We start from the raw sequence: 19,978 nt of genomic DNA, 5'->3' as shown, positions 1-19,978 counted from the left end.
AGAAATAAGTGTTTATTTTCAGACATTCCAAGATTCAACTGTATTTAGGAGTTGTGAGTAAGAATCTGTGATAATTGTCTTATTCAAAACCAGCTGGGGAGAGCAATCTACATCTGCACACCAGAATTCCTCTCCACAACTTTCTAAGAATAACACACCTCAAGCTCCATAAACCATGATTTATAAAACCAGCATGAAACCAGCTCAGTGGCAAATAGAGATTTTAGAGGAAGAGGCTGACACCACTACATTGATACTTCACTGAAAAAAAATCAAAAGATTTCTGAATTATCTTCTCAGTACATAAATTCAGAGGATCCCATGGCAGATGACTCCTGAGTTGGAATGTCCTTCTTAATAAGGCCATCTCATATGTTTGCTTAATGTTTCATATTTCAAGAAAAAAGTTCTCTCTAAACTTGTTTGAGTCTATAATGTATAAACTGTGAAGATGAGGCTATTTACTGGAATTATCTCCCATTTTTCATCAACATAGAAAGGAAAACTCAAAGGGAAATAGATGAGCTGGGAACACCAAAATTAATACAAAGCGGATGGAAATCGTGTGACAGGTAAAGTAGATCATGTGTACAACTGCACGTCAGGAGAAAGAAGTCAATTCTGATTATTAATGTATTGGGAGTTAATTCAAGAGACCAATTTGTACAATTCATGCCCACAGAACAATGTCAATGGGAAGAAGAACAAAGACTCATGGAGCTCTGGGAGACTCTGAAACCATAGAAGGGGTTTTATCACCCCGTACCAAGAAACAGATCCTAGGAGTGGCATCCACGGCAGAAGAAGAGCGAGAGCCCGGGAGTCTACAGAGCCGTGGTGCGAGAAGCACCGTGTCTGATATTGGTCTGTAGTGATGGAAGAGTGTGATCATAATGAGAGCACTAGCTGCCCTGACACCCGTGCAACCTTCAGGAACACCAGCTCGGCTCGGTTTCAGCCCACCGTAGGAGGCGGCATCACTGCAGCAGCCCCACGAGGGGTGCAGGGAGCCAGGACTGACACAGGTTGGGTGACTGGAAGACTGAGGTGGGATTTAGACCCGACCCAGGTATGTCAAGCACTAACATCACTATTGTGTAAAACTTGGCTAACCTATATGTCTAAAAACTCTGGCTTTTTAAAAGTGTGGGGTGTACACACACACACACACACACACACACATACACACACAGAGAGACAATGGAATATTATTGAGCCTTTGAAAAGAAGAACATCCTGTCATCTGCCATAACACAAATGGCCCTGGAGGACGTTACGCCACTCGAGGCACAGAAGGACAGACACTGCCTGATCCCACTCACATGAGGAATCTAAAATATCTAAAAGAGTCAACCTCATAGGACCAGGACTGGGGGATGAGGGGGACTGGGAGCTTCTCATCAGTGGTCATAAATTCTCAGGTATGCAGGACGCAAGAGCCCTGCTGGGTCACACTGTACCTACAGGCAACAATAGTGTCTGTGCCCTTCCAAATGTATTCAGAGCATAGATCTCACCTTAAATATTCTTGTCACAATAAAATAAAATTAAACGTGTCAGGTGTGATTCATGTTCGTGAAGGAATCAGTAGAAACTTGGTGACAGGGTCTCTGCCCCCTGATTCTGAGGTGAAGTCGTGTAGCCTTTAGTACACTGAGCTCTGCTGACGTCAGTTAGCCATGTGGCCCTGCCCCTGGCTTCAGCAAGAAACCATCTTTAGGCATTTTTGCCACTCCAGTAAACAAGAGGGACATGTTTTAAAGGTGGCTGTATAAGAAGCTAAGTCTACAAAAAAAAAATAATAATAAAAATCAGGTGAGCATGGTGACATGCCTGTGGACCCAGCTACTCAGGACGCTGAGGTGGAAGGATCGCTTGAGCCCGGGAGGTCAAGGCTGCAAGGAGCCGCGATTGTACCACTGCAGTCCAGCCTGGATGACAGAGCGAGACCCTTTCTTAGGTTTGCCAGCATCATCCACAGAGTGAAATCAGTTCCTGCCCTGCCCTGCCCACTCTCAACCAACACTTGTTTTACTAGGCATGGAAAAATTAGATCTTGACCCCTGTGTCTTCAACCCTCACAAACTAGGCAGAAGGGGAGGAAAGCGAGGCTCCAGAGATCTGTGACTTGTCCAAAGCCCCCAGACACTAGGGTGAGAATCTGTTCTTTTCATTTGTTTCCCTGTTACTGGAAATTAGGGCTGAAAAGGTGTTGGTCATTGTTTCCACTCTGCAAAACTTGTAACTAAATAATCTTCCTGATAGTGAATCATTTAGACTTCTTATATTTTTCCAATTCTTCTAAGTCTCTTTTCCTCTCACACCCACAGCAGGGGCAAATGCACCAGAAGAGAGCAATTCATCAATGCAGAGGGACTGATTATTTCGTGCAGGGGGCATGCTTCCCACAGCAGACTAAGTCTCTGGGTTTTACTGTGTGAACGCGGCCTGTATTGAACAGGGGGCTGGGGAGTGCAGCCAGGACGGTCCATGGACATGTTAGGTTGGAGAGACCCAGCTTAGAATGTGACATTCTCCTACAAAGCTTTACGGAGAATCTATCACATAAAAAATGTGTGTAAAGGTCAGTGCTTGGCATAGAGTAAGTGCATGCTGAATGTTTGCTATTATTATTACCAGCTCCAGAAGGTAAAGATGAGAATAGGACAGGGAAAGACAAGCATTTGACATCTGCAAACATATTTATTGAATGCCTGCTATGTGGCAGCCAGTATTCTGGAAGCTATTCGCATCACACACACACACACATACACACACACACACACACACACATACACACACACACACACAGGGTCCCTGTGTTCACACAGCCACTGATGGGCAGGGCAGGGGGAGATCTGGAATTAAGTTCCACCCAGATGTGCAGGAGGGCGGGGATGTGAGACGCTGGACAGTCCCCAGCCCTCTCAGGGCCTCAGTTGCCTAGCTCTGAAATGGAGATAGCAGCATCTGTTCTCCAGGCTTCGTGAGCAGGAAAATAAAGGAAATAAAAAGACACCTAATGCAATGTGTAGGACATATTAGGCACTCTTTATCATCTTTTTTTGTGTGTGTGTTTTCCTTATTGTCACTGTTAGCATTCATTCACCATTTTAACGGGAACAAATTCTAGCAGCTTCCCAAGGGCAGGTTTTGACAAGGGAAGAGAGTGAGTCCAGAATAGTAAATATGTTTGTCTCCTCACACTTTTAACTAAAAAAAAAAAAAAAAAAAAACTCCCTTGTTTACTAACCCAGCATTGACACTAGATTGACCCCATAGTTAACACGATCCAAATCCAATAACAGACTCCTTATTCACTGACCGGTTGAAAACTAGTCCTGTATTCAGGTAGCACTCCCGACATTTGGCCTTCCGCAATGCTGCAATTTAAGCCCCAGTGCAATGTTGACTCACTGATGAGTAAATGAGGATTAAATTCCTTGGTAAGTGGTGAAAAGGAAGGGTAACCCCCTATTTTCTCTGACTCCCTGTTTGCGTGATGGACAATTGCTCACACACCTGGCCTCCCTGGAGTAAGAAAAGCTTCACATTCCAAATTTGAGAGAGCCTTTCTCAAAGCACAGATGAGAAGAGGTGTCCCTAACAGGACAGAGTATCTCTGGCTCACCAGTAATATGCATGTAGTTTTGTTTTTGAACTGAAAAAAAAAAATACCCCAGATAATAGCACTCTAAATTGTACCCCTGTTAAGAGTGAAATTTGAAATAAGGTGAATAGGACTGATGAGTTCAGCTTGTGAGTTTAGATGAATTCATATTTTTTCTCAATTTGGTTATTTGTTCATTTTGCATAAGCCACGGCCTCTTCAGGGAGAAGGGGTACAACACCCAACTCAAAAGTTGAGCCCTGAGGGAGCTGATCTCACCCCGCACTGGGCTGGCAGGGACCACGGCAGGGTCAGCTGCCAGCTACCGGCCCGGGGCTCCCAGCAGAAAGGTGAAGAGGCTACAGGGCAACTGGTTCACTCACTGACTCTCTCATTCCACAGATAGTTCCAGGAGAGCCAGGATAGACCACAACAGCTCTCATTGCCATAAGAAAGACGCTGCAATCCTTCAGAGTTCTGAGAACATAGAGCTCAGCAGTGGGTTGAAAATAGTTGATTCTTGCTCTTTAAACCCTTTCCCGACATCACCTTGGCACCTCTGCACTCACCCAGGCCCCATCCGTGTCCTGGGAAGCCATTGTTTGGGAGACCCAGCGTGATCCCAGTGTTTTTATTAGAAGAGGCATTTGCGGGCAATAGTTATTAACATGCATGGGGCATCTTAACTAAGAAAAAACAATGCATGCATCCTAAAACGGGGTTTCCATGTCTGTCCCTTGTCTCTAACAAAGTACTCATCACATCACGCTGTAATTATTTGCATGTGTCCTTGTGCTCTTATGTAATTACGTACCTTGAAGGATCCTTGTGAGGAGGAAACAAGATGGATCTTGTTATGCTAAGTGCCCAGCAGAAAGTAAATCACCTGATAGGTCCTAAGTCATTTCTAGATTGTGTGATTGATGATCATATGCATGGTTGCAGGTTCAGCTCTTGTAGCCACTCCCTCAGGGCTTCCAATTTTGTTTAGCTCATAAGGTTAAACAAAGATTATTTTAAACATTTATTCTTTAAAGTCGCAGATGCTATGACATGACCTGGATATGTGTTTTCCAAAAATTGGTTATAAGATTAATACTAAAGAGTAGTTTACCAGCCACACAGGGTGGCTCAGGCCTGCAATCCTAGTACTTTGGGAGGCTGAGGCAGAAGGATAGCTTGAGCACAGGAGTTCAAGACAAGCCTAGGCAACATAGCAAGGCCTCATCCTAACAAAAAACTAAAATATTAGCCAGGTGTGATGGCACGCATCTGTAGTCCCAGCTACTCTGGAAGTTAAGGCGGAGGATTGCTTGAGTCCAGGAGGTCGAGGTTGCAGCAAGCTATGATCATGCCACTGTACTCCAGTCTGGGCAACAGAGTGAGACCCTGAGTGGGACTCAGACTGATGGAGTGAATGGTCATGCAGAACCTACTCTGTTACAGGTACTGGGTAAAAGCATACATTTAATAAATGAAACAGTAAATAATTTGAAGGCCATGTAAAGATCACCTTTAATGATCATGTTGCTAACTCTGTGAATCCAACTTAACTCAGGAGACTGTCAACACTTCTGACTTAGAGTATACAGGGTACATCAAATGTGCCAGAAGTTCTGCACAGTTTCACGATTTTGCAAGAATGTACTTGCAGCATAGGGAACAGGAAGCAGCTGCTCCTCCTCTGTTTACCTCAGTGTAATGTTAATGCAATTCTAATATGAGCACATTACTCTTTGGCCATTTAATGTAAAGAAAGTCTATTATAAACAGTAACAAACAACCAGATTCAGTGATGGCCTTTTTATCTTCAAATACACTTAACTTTTAATTAAAGTATTTTTTCTTAGTAATGTCATTAATACATAAAAGCATCTAGGCCTAATTAGTGGAAATTTTCCCATCATTTAGGGAGGAGTCGTAATTATGCTCAGGCCTCATGGCTGCCATTCAGGAAACTGCAAACACAGTTCACTAAATGGCACTTTTGCCAGATGACTTGCATAGCATCCAAGTTGTTAGTCAGAGTAAAGGCAGGTCTCCCATGTGGGTTTACAAGGGAAACCAGAACAGCTTAGTTTTGTATGTTCAAGCCAACACCCACATTACACTCACTAGAAGTGGTTCAGAGGATGCTAAATTTTTATAATAAAAATTATTTATTGGTTATACATATAAACAGTTAAGTGTGTTTTCAGGTACACACAATCTTATTTTATTAGCATACCTGAGATTTTTTAGAAATTTCAGTGTTACTTAAGATCATCTATTTTTTGTAATTAGTGTTTTTAAGCATTATACTGACTGTGTAAATGTGTTTATGTACATATGTACATATATGTACACACACACATACATACGTATGTGTACATATATACATATGTATACATATTTACACACATATATATGATTCCAGAAGGTTCACAGATACAATCTTTATTAGTCAACAGATATTTATTGGGTGTTTATTATGCCCCAAGCACTAGCTACGCAACTGTGAATAATGGCCCTTGTCCTTCTGGAAATTTTCACCAAATAAGCAAAAAAGACTCTAAGAAAGCAATATAACACAAGAAAATGCCACAGATAGCCCCACTAACATAATCAGGATTTAACTCTATCTTTACTTTAGCAAAGGACATTTTTGTCCTCTAAAATAATAGTAGCATATAGTACCAATTCCAAATTAGCAAATGAGAGAAGGCAAAATACAGTGAGCTTTGAAATTAGTCAAGTATCAAGCACAGGTGAAAGGGAAATGACAAATAAGTAGCAGGCACGCATACAATACAAGGGACCGAGTATAACGGGTCTCACTAAACAGTAACGGGCCAACTGCTTGTTAAAGGGAATTTATAAGAACTATATTAAGTTACATTTTATGAAGTGTAATATGAAGAGATGGGCAGTTAAATACTAAAACAAAAAGGTGGGATGTGAGTAAATAGCAGAAGCGCAAAACTAATACTGATTCGAGAAGATCAAAGACAGTACAAAGGCCTAGGTGCCCCCAAAAATCAAAAATTAAAAAAAAGCGCTATGAAGGCAAACATTTTCAGAGACAAATCATTAAAAATTCAAATAAAACTTGGAAAAGAAAACTGTATTTGGACATTTAAATCTATCCCAATTAATTATAATAGCCAAAAATATAAGTAATGGATGAAATGAACAATCATCCTAATAGGTATATATAAAATATTCATTTTATTATATCCATGGAACAATTAGATAATTGATTACATATTTAGCATCCCCCAAAAGACATATTAAAAATAAATTTAAATTATAAAATTAGTACTAGCTCTTTTCTCTATTCATAGTATACATATAGAAGTTAATAATAAAACAAATGTATGAAATATGTTTGCAAAAGAATGTTTATTGCAACATGTGTATACTAGCACATATGTACCACATTGTGTTGATTCTTCTTCATTTTGATTCCTTCCACCTTTTGGCTACTGTGAATAATGCCATTATGAACATAAGTATGCAAATATCTCTTCACGAGCCTGCTTTTGGAAATATACCCAGGTATATCCAAATCCTTTTTGAATATGGGGTGAGGTATGAATCCGACTTCATTTTTTAACGTGTGGATATTCAGCATTTCCAGCATACTGTGGTAGATCATGATGATTCTATTGACTTTTTGAGAAACCACTATACTGTTTTCCATCATGGTGACACCATTTTACATCTCCACCAACAATACACAAGAGTTCCAATATCTCCACATTCTTGCCAACTCTGGTTATTCTTTCTCTCTCCTTCCCACTTTTTTCTTCCTTTCTTTCTTTCTTTCTTTCTTTTCTTTCTCTTTCCTTTTTTTCTTTTTTCTTTTCTTTCTCTTCTTTTTCTTTCTCTTTCATCTGTCTCTTTCTTCCTCCCCTCCCTCCCTCCCTCCCTTCCTTCCTTCCCTCTTTCTTTTCTTCCTTCCATCCTCTCTTCTTTATTCTTTCCTCCCTCCCTTCTTCCCTGTCTCCCTCCATTCTTCTCTCCCTCCCTTCCTTCCTTCTTTCTTTTGCTTTTCCTTTGAAAATACCTATTCTAATGGACATGAGGTGATATTGTCACGGGATCCTTGCAGTATCACTTTGCCAGCCAGAATCCTCTGTGGTTGGTGGCCTTTTGCCCAAGTTTTTACTCAGGCCTGCTGGGCTCATTCTGCCCACTCAACCTGGCAGTCTGCATTCATCTTGTGCTACCAAGCTGAATGTCATGCCTGCCAAGGGTGAGCCAGGTGCAGAGCTATGAGGGGTGTGTAAGCAAGCAAGCATGGGGTTCAGCCACTGCACACAGCCAGGCACACCAGCTGTGGAAGGGGAGGCAGCTACAGACACCAGGACAGGTGCCAGCTCCCTGTAAGGCTCCAGCTGGACCAGATGTACCACAGCAGGCTCGACAGCTGGCGCCAGAGAACACGGTGGCTCTTGGAAGCTTGGAGATACCAGGAACCGCAGAGCCCCAGAGTGGGTGTCACAGCCCTGGCGTGGGGAGTTCCTAGGTCTGGACTCCCCAAAGGGCCACAACTCTTCTCCCCTTCTCTCTTCTTTACTTGTTTTTGCCTGCAATATGGTGAGTAAGTGGTGTATTTCAGCCCTGTTTGTATTACAGCTCTTTTAGCCCCACCATTCAGCAGGTCCCAAGTTCTTGTCCTTTGTCCAGAAGAATAAGATACACAGACAAGTGGAAGGTAAGCAAGGTGAAGAGGAGCTTTATTGAGCAACAGAACAGCTCAGAGGAGACCCGCATTGGGTAGCTGCTCTCCACAGGCAGTGTGTCCTGATGAGTGTTCAGTTCTCAGCAGAGAGAAGACCCTGGAGTGGGTAGCTCCTCTCTGCAGCTGATAGTCTCTACATCTGCCCAGCTCTCAGCACAGAGGAGACCCTGGAATGGGAAGCTCCTCTCTGCAGGCAGGTCATCCAGGCATCTCTTCTAGTTTGTCTGAGTCCAGGGTTTTTATGAGCTTCAGAGGGAAGGAAGTACACACTGAGTGGTTCATGGGCAGCCATGGGTGGCCAGAAAAACCACCATAAGTTCCCATTCTGGTGTGTCAGCCAGGCCCCCAGGCTTCAGACTCTCCCTGGTTTGAAGGTGGGCCTCCACTAGGGACATATGGCGTGATGGTTAATACTGTCAACTTGGTTGGACTGAAGGATGCAAAATACTGATTCTGGGTGTGTCTGTGAGGGTGCTGCCAAAGGAGATGAACATTTGAGTCAGTGGCTGAGAAAGGCAGGCTCACCCTTAATCTGGGGGACACCCCGTCATCAGCTGCCAGTGCAGCTGGAATATAAAGCAGGCAGAAAAATGTGAAAAGATGAGACTGCTCTAGGCTCCCAGCCTACATCTTTCTCCTGTGCTGGGCCCTTCCTGCACTCGAACATTGGACTCCTAGTCCTTAAGTATTGGGACTCAGACTGACTTTCCTTGCTCCTTAGCTTGTAGACAGCCTATTGTGGGACCTTGTGATCATGTGAGTTAGTATTTAATAACCTCCCCTTTATATACATATCTATCCTGTTAGTTCTGTCTCTTTAGAGAACCCTGACTAACACAGATTTGGGTACCAGGAGTGGTTCTAGAGGAATAGATTAAGGATGGAGTTCTTTTATTCGTTTGGGGGTTTCTGGAGTTGGCTGCTTAATATGATTAGACACCAAAATGCTAAGGACTCTACTTCTAATAGAGTGGAGAACACTGACAGTCCTTGGCGTGAACTGTTTAGACAGTTATGTAAAGTAAATGCATTTGAAACTCCTGCTTCACTGCTCGTGAGGGGCAAGGAGTTTAGTGACTCTGTACGTAATACATTTGACCATATGTGGAGAACCAAGGAACATAATGAAGTGGGTTGGTTGCTCCTCAGTTCAGTGGATAAAGTTAGGGTGTCCCTTAGTATCACCATGCCCTGTGATTAAGGTCAATGAGAAACTACAACAGCTCCGCCCAGGCAGGACTACAAATGGCCCAGACCCTTCAGGATTGAAGGTTTGGATCACTCCACTGGGAAAAAAAAATGACCTGCTGAGGTGCTTCCTGAACGCAAAGAGAATACAGAATGGGTAGTAGAAGAAGGTCATCATCAATACCAGCTACAACCGCATGACCAGCTGCAGAATTGTCATGAGTATTTCCTCCTTCTTTTGTTAAAAACATGTTTGTGCATGTATACGCTTGTACTAAGAAAACATCTTCATTTTATTTCCTTTTCCTTTTATCATGTAGCATAAGATTTATTGACTTCCTATCAGCGTTTAAGTATTGTTAACTTAATGTAATAGTATTTGGGTTGGGGATTGGTGCATTTCCAGTTGTACGAAGGATAGTTGTATTATGTTAGGTGTAATTATGAGCTTATTATTGTTTTTATTTGAAGATGATGTATGATCTCAGGAGATGTGTATGGGTTCAAGTTGACAAGGGGTGGATTTGTGATGGTTAATATCGAGTGTCGACTTGATTAGATTGAAGGATGCAAAGTATTGATCCTAGGTGTGTCTGTGAGGGTGCTGCCAAAGGAGATTAACATTTGAGTCAGTGGGCTGGGGAAGGCAGACTCACCCTTAATCTGGATGGGCACCATCTAAACAGCTGCCAGCAAATATAAAGCAGGCAGAAAAACATGAAAAGGCGATACTGGCTTAGCCTCCCAGCCTACATCTTTCTCCTGGGCTGGGTACTTCCTGCCCTTGAACATCGGACTCCAAGTTCTTAAGTTTTGGAACTTGGACTGGCTCTCTTTGCTGCTCAGCCTGCAGATGGCCTATTGTGGGACCTGGTGATCATGTGAGTTAATACTTAATAAACTCGTGTGTGTGTATGTGTGTGTATATATATATGCGCATTGTATGTACATATATATATGTGTGTGTGTGTCTGTATATTCCATTAATTCTGTCCCTCTAGACAACCCTGACTAATGCATATGGTAAGATTATATTCAGTTTTGTAAGAAACCGCCAACTTCGTGCCAAAGTGGCTGTGATATTTTGCATTTCCACTGGTGCTGAATGTGCGTTCTGATTGCTCCACACTGCTGTCAGCATTCGGTTTCATCATATTCTGTGCTTTGGCCATTCTAATACCTGTCTCAGTAAATAATTTTTACTGGTTTTAGTATTGTGTGGCAAATTGTTTACTAAATATTTATTTTTGTTAAAGATATCTTTCAAATATTATATATATAATATAAAATATAGATGTGTGTATATATATAATATTTCATTTAAAAATTGAAAGTATACAATCTTTCCAGTGTTTATCTCGCTATTTACTGGGTATATAGCTATTTTGATACAATCTTCTCTATATTCATTTCTTATTGCTCAAGATTTTATAGCACACTTTATTCTCCACATAAATGCATTTTTTTTTTTTTTACCAAAGGTAAGCTGGATAATATCAAGTGTTCAAGAAATAGTTTCAAAGTATTAGCAACGTATCTACTCCATTCATTGTGAAGTAATTTGACACTTCGAAAGATAGTAAGATCACTTGTATCTGATAAAAGTGGAATCTACTTACATTATTTTTATTTCACAAGCCTCCCTAAAGAATAAAGTGCTTAATACCAAGCAAAGCACTCTTCCTCTCTCTACTTATGAAAAACACTCTGACTTGTCATCCTCTGTCACCTTCCTTCTGAGGCTTTCATCGACTTCCCGGTAAAACTACACCTCTCAAATTTGACAAAGCAATGGAATCCCATATTTTAATAGAGGATTATGGTTTTACGGCTTTAAAAATCTTCCTTGCTTCAGTGTGCTACTTAGTTTCAGCTTAAATCTCTAATACTGCTGGCTTTGATCAGTGACATTTGTAGGATTGGTGAAGTGTTTACTTCAAAGAAATGGTTTGCTTTATCCAACGTTTAAGGATTTTTAATGTAAATATTTTCAGGCATTCTAAAGTATATTCTAATAGAAAGTCTGTATTTGGGTTTATCATTGCAATACAAGTCAGGGCTATAAAATTATATAATATTCTAATAGAAAGTCTGTATTTGGGTTTATCATTGCAATACAAGTCAGGGCTATAAAATTATATAACATGTTAGAAAACAAATCAACTTACATGTACAAATGCGTCTTCTTTACCTAAAAGAGGTCACAGAGAGGAGATACATACTTATCCACTTACAGTGTCTCTTAACAAAACCTCTAAAAAACACACTGCTTTTGGGATCAGTCAGTGAGTCCTCAATGATACTCACTGGTATCTTTAATTAATCTTGAGCAGACTCTTTCTAGTTCTCCACAGCAGCTGTTCTATATTCTTTCCACCTTCTTCTGCCTCTCTAATGCATTTTTCTTGGTTCACTTTCAAATGAGTTTGATTCCTACTTTACTGGGGAAAAAAAAGAGATTTTTACATACAATTGTATTCACCCTTACTCTGCTTCAGCATATTCTCTATTAATTCTTAACCTGTTGGGTTGCAGAACACATTGAGACTAATAAAAACCTCTTCAAATCAAGTGTCACAAAGAATGCCAACCCATAATATTAAGGGTAGAGGCTCTGTGATCCCCTTTGTGCTACCGTTTTTTTGTGTGTGTGCTATCTGAACGAATTAACTTAAATACTAATCAAATTTTCTATTTTCTTTTTTTTTTCTTCTTATACCTACTTCATTTGTCATCTGCTTGAAATTATAAAGCCAGCTTTCTCTGTGCCATGGTACTCAATTCTTATTTTATTTTATTTTTGAGATGGAGTTTAGTTCTCGTTGCCCAGGCTGGAGTGTAGTGGCCTGATCTCGGCTCACTGCGACCTCCGCCTTACAGTTTCAAGCAATTCTCTTGCCTCAGCCTCTCAAGTAGCTGGGATTACAGGCAACTGCCACCACGCCTGGCTACTTTTTTGTATTTTAGGTAGAGACAGGGTTTGACCATGTTGGCCAGGCGCCATGGTACTCAATTCTTTTCACTTGGAAGTCAGTCTTTTCCAAAGTAAATTCATGATCTTCTCACTCAAATATGCTCCTGTTCTAATCTTGCCTTCATCTCAAAAACTCAATGACTGAGTTTTTGATGCTGCCTGTCATGTTGTCACTCACTCATTTCCAGCCCAAGTCCCTATGGTCCATTGCTCAATTCCAGCGCAACTCCTCACCCAGCTCACCTAACTTAGAGCCATCCCTAACTCCGTTTTCTCCATCTAAAACATCCCATCAACTCCCAAGACTGTTAAATAATATCCAAACATTCTACCCCTTAAAATCATCTCCATCCTCCTGTGAGGATCTCGCCATTTCTCCTGTAGATTCTGCTTGGGGCTCCCTGACTGCTCTCCACATGATCACAGGAGTCACCCCCTTGTAATGCATAACTCGCTGGAGGGAAGCCCTGCTGCAAATTCTCCAGCACATCTGCATCACCTACAGGACAAACTCCTAACAGCACAGCCTGGCATATTCATCCATTTGTTGTGTCATTCACTGTCTGATCTTTCTGAATTTTTCAGATTACTTTTTTGATTTCCTTTTTTAAATTGATACAGCAAAGGAAATAATCAGCAAAGTGAAGAGACAAGCTACAGATGGAAGATAATATTTGCAAACTTCCATCTTATATGGTTTGGCTGTGTCCCCACACAAATCTCACCTTGAATTGTAGCTCCCATAATTCTCACATATTGTGGGGGGACCCAATGGGAGATACTTGAATCGTGGGGGCAATTTCCCCATTCTGTTCTCGTATTAATGAACAAGTCTCATGAGATCTGATGGTTTTAAGGGGAAACCCCTTTCACTTGGCTCTCAATTCTCTCTTGTCTGCCACCATGTAAAACGTGCCTTTTGCCTTCTGCCATGACTCTGAGACCTCCCCAGCCACGTGGAACTCAAATCTCTTTTTCTTTATAAATTACCAAGTCTCAGGAATGTCTTTGTCAGCATTGTGGTAACAGACTAACACACAATCCAATAAGAGAGTAATAATCAGAATTTACAAGGAACTCAATTCAGTAGAAAAAAGAACTGATTTAAAAATGGGCAAAAGCCTGGGCACAGTGGCTCATGCTTGTAATCCCAGTACTTTTGGGAGGCCAAGGCTGGCAGATCACCTGAGGTCGGGAGTTCAAGACCAGCCTAACATGGAGAAACCCCATCACTACTAAAAATACAAAATTAGCCGGGCATGGTGGTGCATGCCTGTAATCCCAGCTACTCAGGAGGCTGAGTCAGGAGAATCACTGGAACCCGGGAGGCAGAGGTTGCAGTGAGCTGAGATCACGCCATTGCACTCCAGCCTTGGCAACAAGTGTGAAACTCTGTCTCAAAAAACAAATAAACAACAAAAAGGGCAAAAGGCCAGAATAGACATTTCTCAGACATACAAATGATTAAGACTTTTTTTTTAAAAAGCTCAATGTCACTAATCAGAGAAATGCAGATGAAAACCACAATGAGAAATAATCTCATCCCAGTTAAAATGGTTTGTATCAAAAAGACAGAAATAAAAAATGTTTGCTGGCAAGAATTTGGAGGATGGGTAACACATACACTGTTGGTGAGAGTGTAAATTAGTATAGCCATTATGGAAAAAAGACCACTTTTATATGAAATGATATCACTTTTTAATTGATATGTAATTGACATATAATAAAATGTATACTTTTTAGGTACATTTTTATGAGCCTTGACAAATGAGACACCCATATAACTGCCATCTCAATAAAAGGAGAGAACGTTTGCATCTTTCCAGAAAGTTCCCTATGCTCCTTCCATCAATCCCTGTCTCACCAGCCAGTATCAACCCAGTGCAATAGTGATTGTGATTTCTGTTACTGTAGATTAGATTATTTCTAGAATTTCATATGTATGTGTGGCTTTTTCCCTCATAATAATATTCTCGCTATTCAAAAATGTTGAGTTTATATCAGTAGTTTATTCCTTGCATTGCCTAGTAGTATTCCATTCAGAATATAGCACAATTTGTTTATCCATTCTCCTATTTATATGTATGTGTTTTTCCTGGTATAGGCTGTTATTAAAAAGCTGCTAGGAGTATTCTTGAACAAGTCAGTTGGTGAAAATGAGTTTTCATCTCTTTTAGATAAATGCCTAAAATTGAGACTGCTGAGTGGTGAATTGTGGAAATCTGTTCAAAGATTTAAGTTGTGTCTGCTCACTGTGATATCTCCAGTGTCTGCAGCAGCACCTGGCCAATAACAGATGCCCACAAACATTAGTTGAAAGAATGGATGGTTAAACTACCTTCACTGATCATTTATTCTGAGTCGTGTGATATCCTTAGAACAAGTAACAATACATATTCTCCTAGCAGTACATATGGATTCCAGGCAAAAGGGTGTTAGTTTTTATTATTTTGTGGGAGCTTGCAATGGGGAAAACTTTGGTGGGAAATGTTGATAATGAGGGACGCTGTGTACGTGTGAGGGCAGGGAATATATGGAAACCCTCTGGACTTTTCTCTCACGTTTGCTGAAATATAAAATTGTTCTAAAATATCTAAGTCTGAGAAAAAATAATGTGGTAACCTTTCCTTGGCAGGAGACGAGTATTTTGGTTGTGGTGGCTTCCCACCGCTAGGAGCAGCTTTGATTTACCTTGTGCCCTGCCTTACTTCCCCTCCAACCCCTATATCTACTTTTGGAATCTTCCTGGAGGTTACAACCTACTTGAAGAGATCTGTTGGAGATTTTAGCCTTGGACGAGTTAAGGAATTTTAGACTGAGAACTTCATTTGTCTAACCTCCGTTAACTCCTTAACTAACTGCTTTGTGGCTTATTCCTTCTCAAAGTAGTTGCAGCTTCTTATTGTGAGATTATTTTAGGCTTCTACAGCAAAAATAAACAAGAAAACATATTTTCAAGGGACCTTTGTGTGTGTGTGTGTGTTTCTTTAGAATTAGAATCTCCTAGGTTTCACTGGGTTTTGCCATGAATCTGTTCTTTTGTGTATTACAATGCCTTCCAACACATGAGAGCTCTACTTTGTTGATGTCACCAACTCTCCAGGATTTTAGTGTAAGCTATTGTTACTCTTACCTTTTAATATCTCAAGATTTGGGAGAGGAGTGTTAAGTATATCATCAGCAAACATCTTTATATAGAACACACGTTTATTCCAAATAATCTGTCATTTAAATTTATAAATTATATTATTTGTACATAGCCGTTATTTCATTTCTCATGGTGGGAGTTCTTAACAGGCAATGTTACAATTATATAGGATAAATAATTCTGAGAGACCTAATGAACAACATAAGGACTATAGTCAAGATATTTGCCAAGATATATGTAAGAAAGAAAGAAGAGAGAGAGGAAAGGAGGGAGACAGGAAGGGAAGGGAGGAAGGAAAGAGAAAGAAAGAAATAAAAACAGGGGAAGGAAAGAAGGAAGGAAGGAAGGAAGGAAGGAAGGAAAGGAAAGGAAAGGAAAGGAAGGGAGGGATGGAGGAAAACTATATGAAGTGTTGAGCATTTTAATTTACTTGACAGTAGCAATGACTTATGTATAGTCATATCCAAACTTTATGTTCCATATCTTAAATATATACAATAAATATTCTTTAAAAATAAAACGATTATTAATACAGTTGTAAAACAACACCAAATATGTTAATTTAATTTGTACATGGCAGGTTTTTAAAAGATGTATCAGTGTGAGAGTTGCCTCACATGTTTAATCGTGGCAGTATTTCTTTATATTCTTTACCCTTCCAAATATGTCACCTTCCAGCTGTCATAGAAAAAAATTGAAATTTTCTTTAGAGAAGAAATGCTCAGTACATACCAATTGGTACAGTGAAAAAGTAAAAACACCATTTTCTTTCATATTCTTTTTTCCACTTAGAATACGACTATGGGTAATAATAATTTATCAACATTTTCAGATATATTTATCAGGGGGAATTTATATGTTTTATTTACTTATGTTTTTTACCCTGTATATTTCACGCCTTGTTATTTATGTCTTTGTAATTCTTGCATGATTTTTCTATGCAAATAAGTAGTTCCATCTAGTAACCAATCATTAATTTACCAACCACTAATTTACTCATGAATTTATTCTATTCAGCCAATATTTATTAAACATCTATTATTTGTAAGGTTTTTCTTCAGGCAGTCCACGAGACACAAAAGAAAATGACACTTTTCCCTTTGACATTACAGAAATCCTAGTTTTCATAAATTTTTCCCAAGGGGATAATTGCACAATTTGGAAAGGTTTAAGTGAAGGACATGTGTTATAGTATCTTTATAGTAGATAACAAGGAGCAAAATAAAGAAAACTATTAGTCAGGAGATATTGGTCAAAGAAACTCCATTTTTCTAAGTGAAGTAACTCAGGAAAGGAAAACCAAACATTGTATGTTCTCACTCATAAGCGGGAGCTAAGCTGTGAGGGCGCAGTGGCGTAAGAATGATAGATTGGACTTTGGGGACTTGGAGAAAAGGGTGGGAGGGAGGTGAGGGATAAAAGACTACATATTGGGTACAATGTACGCTGCTTGGGTGATGCGTGCACCAAAATGTCAGAAATCACCACTAAAGAATGTATCCATATAACCAGATACCACCTGTTCCCCAAAAACCTACTGAAATTAAAAAATCAAAACAAAGTAATTAAAAAACAAAGAAATGTAAAAACCCAACGATTTTAATAATTATGTACATGTTTTAATGTCTGCTGTTAAAATATGTCACATCACAAAAAAAGAAATTCCAAAATATCTCTAGCTACTTAGTATTTAATGAGTCATTAAAATGGACTATGTAAATTGTTATATTTTCTATTTTATTTTAACTCTTAAATTTACAATTTTAAAATTTATAATTGTAGATATTTATGGGCTACAATATGATGTTACAATGCATGTATGCATAGTATATCAAATGGGGGTAATTAACATATTCATCACTTCAGGCATTTATCGTTTTTGGTGGTGGCAACATTCAAAATCTTCTCTTCTAGCTATCTTGAAACACTGTCATTTGCTATAGTCACCCTACTGTGTAATAAAACACAAAAATATATTTTTCCTAATTATAACTCTGTACCCATTGACCAGCTTCTCCTGGTCCCCTCTCCTCCCTACCATCCATCCCCGGCTTCTGGTAATCACTATTCTACTCTCTACTTCTGTGAAATCTCTCCTTCTATGAAATCAGCTTTTTCAGGTTCCACATATGAGTGAGATCATGCATTATGTGCTTTTCTGTGCCTGGCTTAGTTTATTATTTAATGTAACATCCTCCAGGTTCATCCGTGCTGCCATAAATGATAGGATTTCATTATTTTCTATGGATAAATTGTATTCCATTGTGTACATGTGTGTATATGTGTATATTTGTTTGTGTGTGGGGATGTGTGTACCACATTGTATATGTATGTATATATTTATGTATATGTATATATAACGCATTTATTTTATTCATTCATCATTAGATGGATGTTTAGGTTGATCCTGTATCTTGCCTTCCCCCCCCCAAAAATCATCCAATTTTAAAATAAGCAAACGCATGAATAAACATTTTTCAAAAGACATACAAATGGCCAACAGATATATGAAAAAATGCTCTACATCACTATCATCAGGGAAATAAAGACCAAAACCACAATGAGATACCACCTCACTCTAGTTTAAGAAAAATAATAAAAGCTGGGAAGGATGCTGAGAAAAGAGAATTCTTATACACTGTTGATAGGAATATAAACTAGTACAGCCATTATGAATAACAATATGGAGGTTTCTCAAAAAATTAAAAATGAAATGACCATATAATATATAATCAGTAATAGGATTGCTAGATATATATTGCTGATTATATATCCAAAGGGAATTGGTATTTTTGAAGATATGTTTCAGGATTTATTCAATTTATTTTGGATACTTTTCCTCTTTAAAGAGTTTTAGGTCAATGTAATGCTTACATTTAGTCTATATAATAGACAAAATGTAAGCATTAGAAGTTACGGGTTCCTACTCTGTAATATTTGCAAGAAAACAACAGTGTTAAAATATATGAGTTTTTATGTCACAGACAATTTTTGTTGATGGTGTCATATATAGCTCCTTCAGTGTCCTCATAGGATGGAGGTTCCCGTGCCAGGAAGATCCCTTGCTGGCCGGGCACACTGGGACTGACCTGGAGCTGTGGTGGAGAATGATGTTCTTAATGGCAATTTGAGAACAGGAAGGCAGGAGCTGTGGACGTAAAGCTGTGGGCTGAGGAAGATCAGAAAGAGGGGGAGTTGCTGTATTAGGAAGATTAGAGGCTCCCAGAGGTCCTGGAAGTATTCTTAGAGCGTCTATAAAGTAAACACACTCTTTCATCTTCCCTATGAAACACTCAGTAAAATATAGATTCCTCACTAATATTTTCTTTTCCTTCCCTTCCTTTTTTTATCCTTCCTGGTGAAAACAGTACCTGATTATGGCAACTGCAATTATTTGAGCTCTGTGTGCCTTGTGAAAGTTTCACTTAGCCCACTTAAGAGACCAAAACACCCAACATATCAATGTTATAAGTGAAAAAATATAAGTGTCAAGCAGAATGTGGAGAAAACTACAGTGTGATACTTGCCTTTCTTCAAGGCCCTTAGTTAAATTCAGTTATTTTCTTTACTTCCTCCCAGTTCACCCCCATATCAGCCCGACAGTGATTCTTCCTAAATGTAACCCTATCTTAAGCAACCAGCATAGTCCAACAGCCTCTTCACAGAAAGCTGGAATACCCTCTTTACTTCAAATGTATTTGAATCAAATATAGTTGGCTCCTCCTGTTTATGCAGAAAAGTTACTTACTCCAGGCAAGTAAAATCCTTCCCCTGTATTTTTCTACCACTTACTTTCACTTTCCTGGGGCAATGCACTATCAATTATATCCTTCTCCATCTAATTTGAATGATGCTCCTCCTCTCCCCCTCCTCCTCCTCTCCTCTTCCTCTTCCTCTTCTCCTCCTCTCTTCCTCCTTCTTTACTTCCTCTCCCCCTCTTTTCACCTCCTTTTCCTTCTTTCTCTTCCTGTTTCTCCCTCTTCCTTTCCCTCTCTCCCTCCTGCTCTCTGTCATTTTATTTTAAATAAACAAAAAAAGTCTTCCTTATTCTAATAAAATATAATTAAATGCAGTATTTCCCAACTATAGTTCTGTAATTTATGGGGTAAAACTGTCATGCAATAAGCTGGTATTAGCCGCTGAAAGGAAAAAAATACATGATGGAGACTATGGAAATAGATATGCATCTCAACTTTTCCACCTATAAGACCAGGAATCCCAGGGAAAGGAGTTTTTTTTCTCTCTGAACACAGTGGAATCACCATTTCTTCCTGTGAAAATGTGGCAAACACATTTCCCATAAACTGGAATGAAGAGTTCCACAGTGTCTAG

At 39.6% G+C, this 19,978-nt stretch overlaps 1 pseudogene; it reads left to right on the top strand.

The window, feature by feature from the left end:
* The first annotated feature begins 874 nt into the window (after nucleotides 1-874).
* Nucleotides 875-19,978, top strand: part of LOC117098772 — a 59,932-nt pseudogene continuing 40,828 nt past the window's right edge.

This window comes from Trachypithecus francoisi, unplaced genomic scaffold (genome assembly GCF_009764315.1).
Source record: "Trachypithecus francoisi isolate TF-2019V2 unplaced genomic scaffold, Tfra_2.0 Contig01474, whole genome shotgun sequence".
NCBI classification, from domain to species: domain Eukaryota; kingdom Metazoa; phylum Chordata; class Mammalia; order Primates; family Cercopithecidae; genus Trachypithecus; species Trachypithecus francoisi.
Note: the sequence above shows the minus strand (reverse complement) of the source record. Positions and strands in the feature narration are given on the sequence as shown.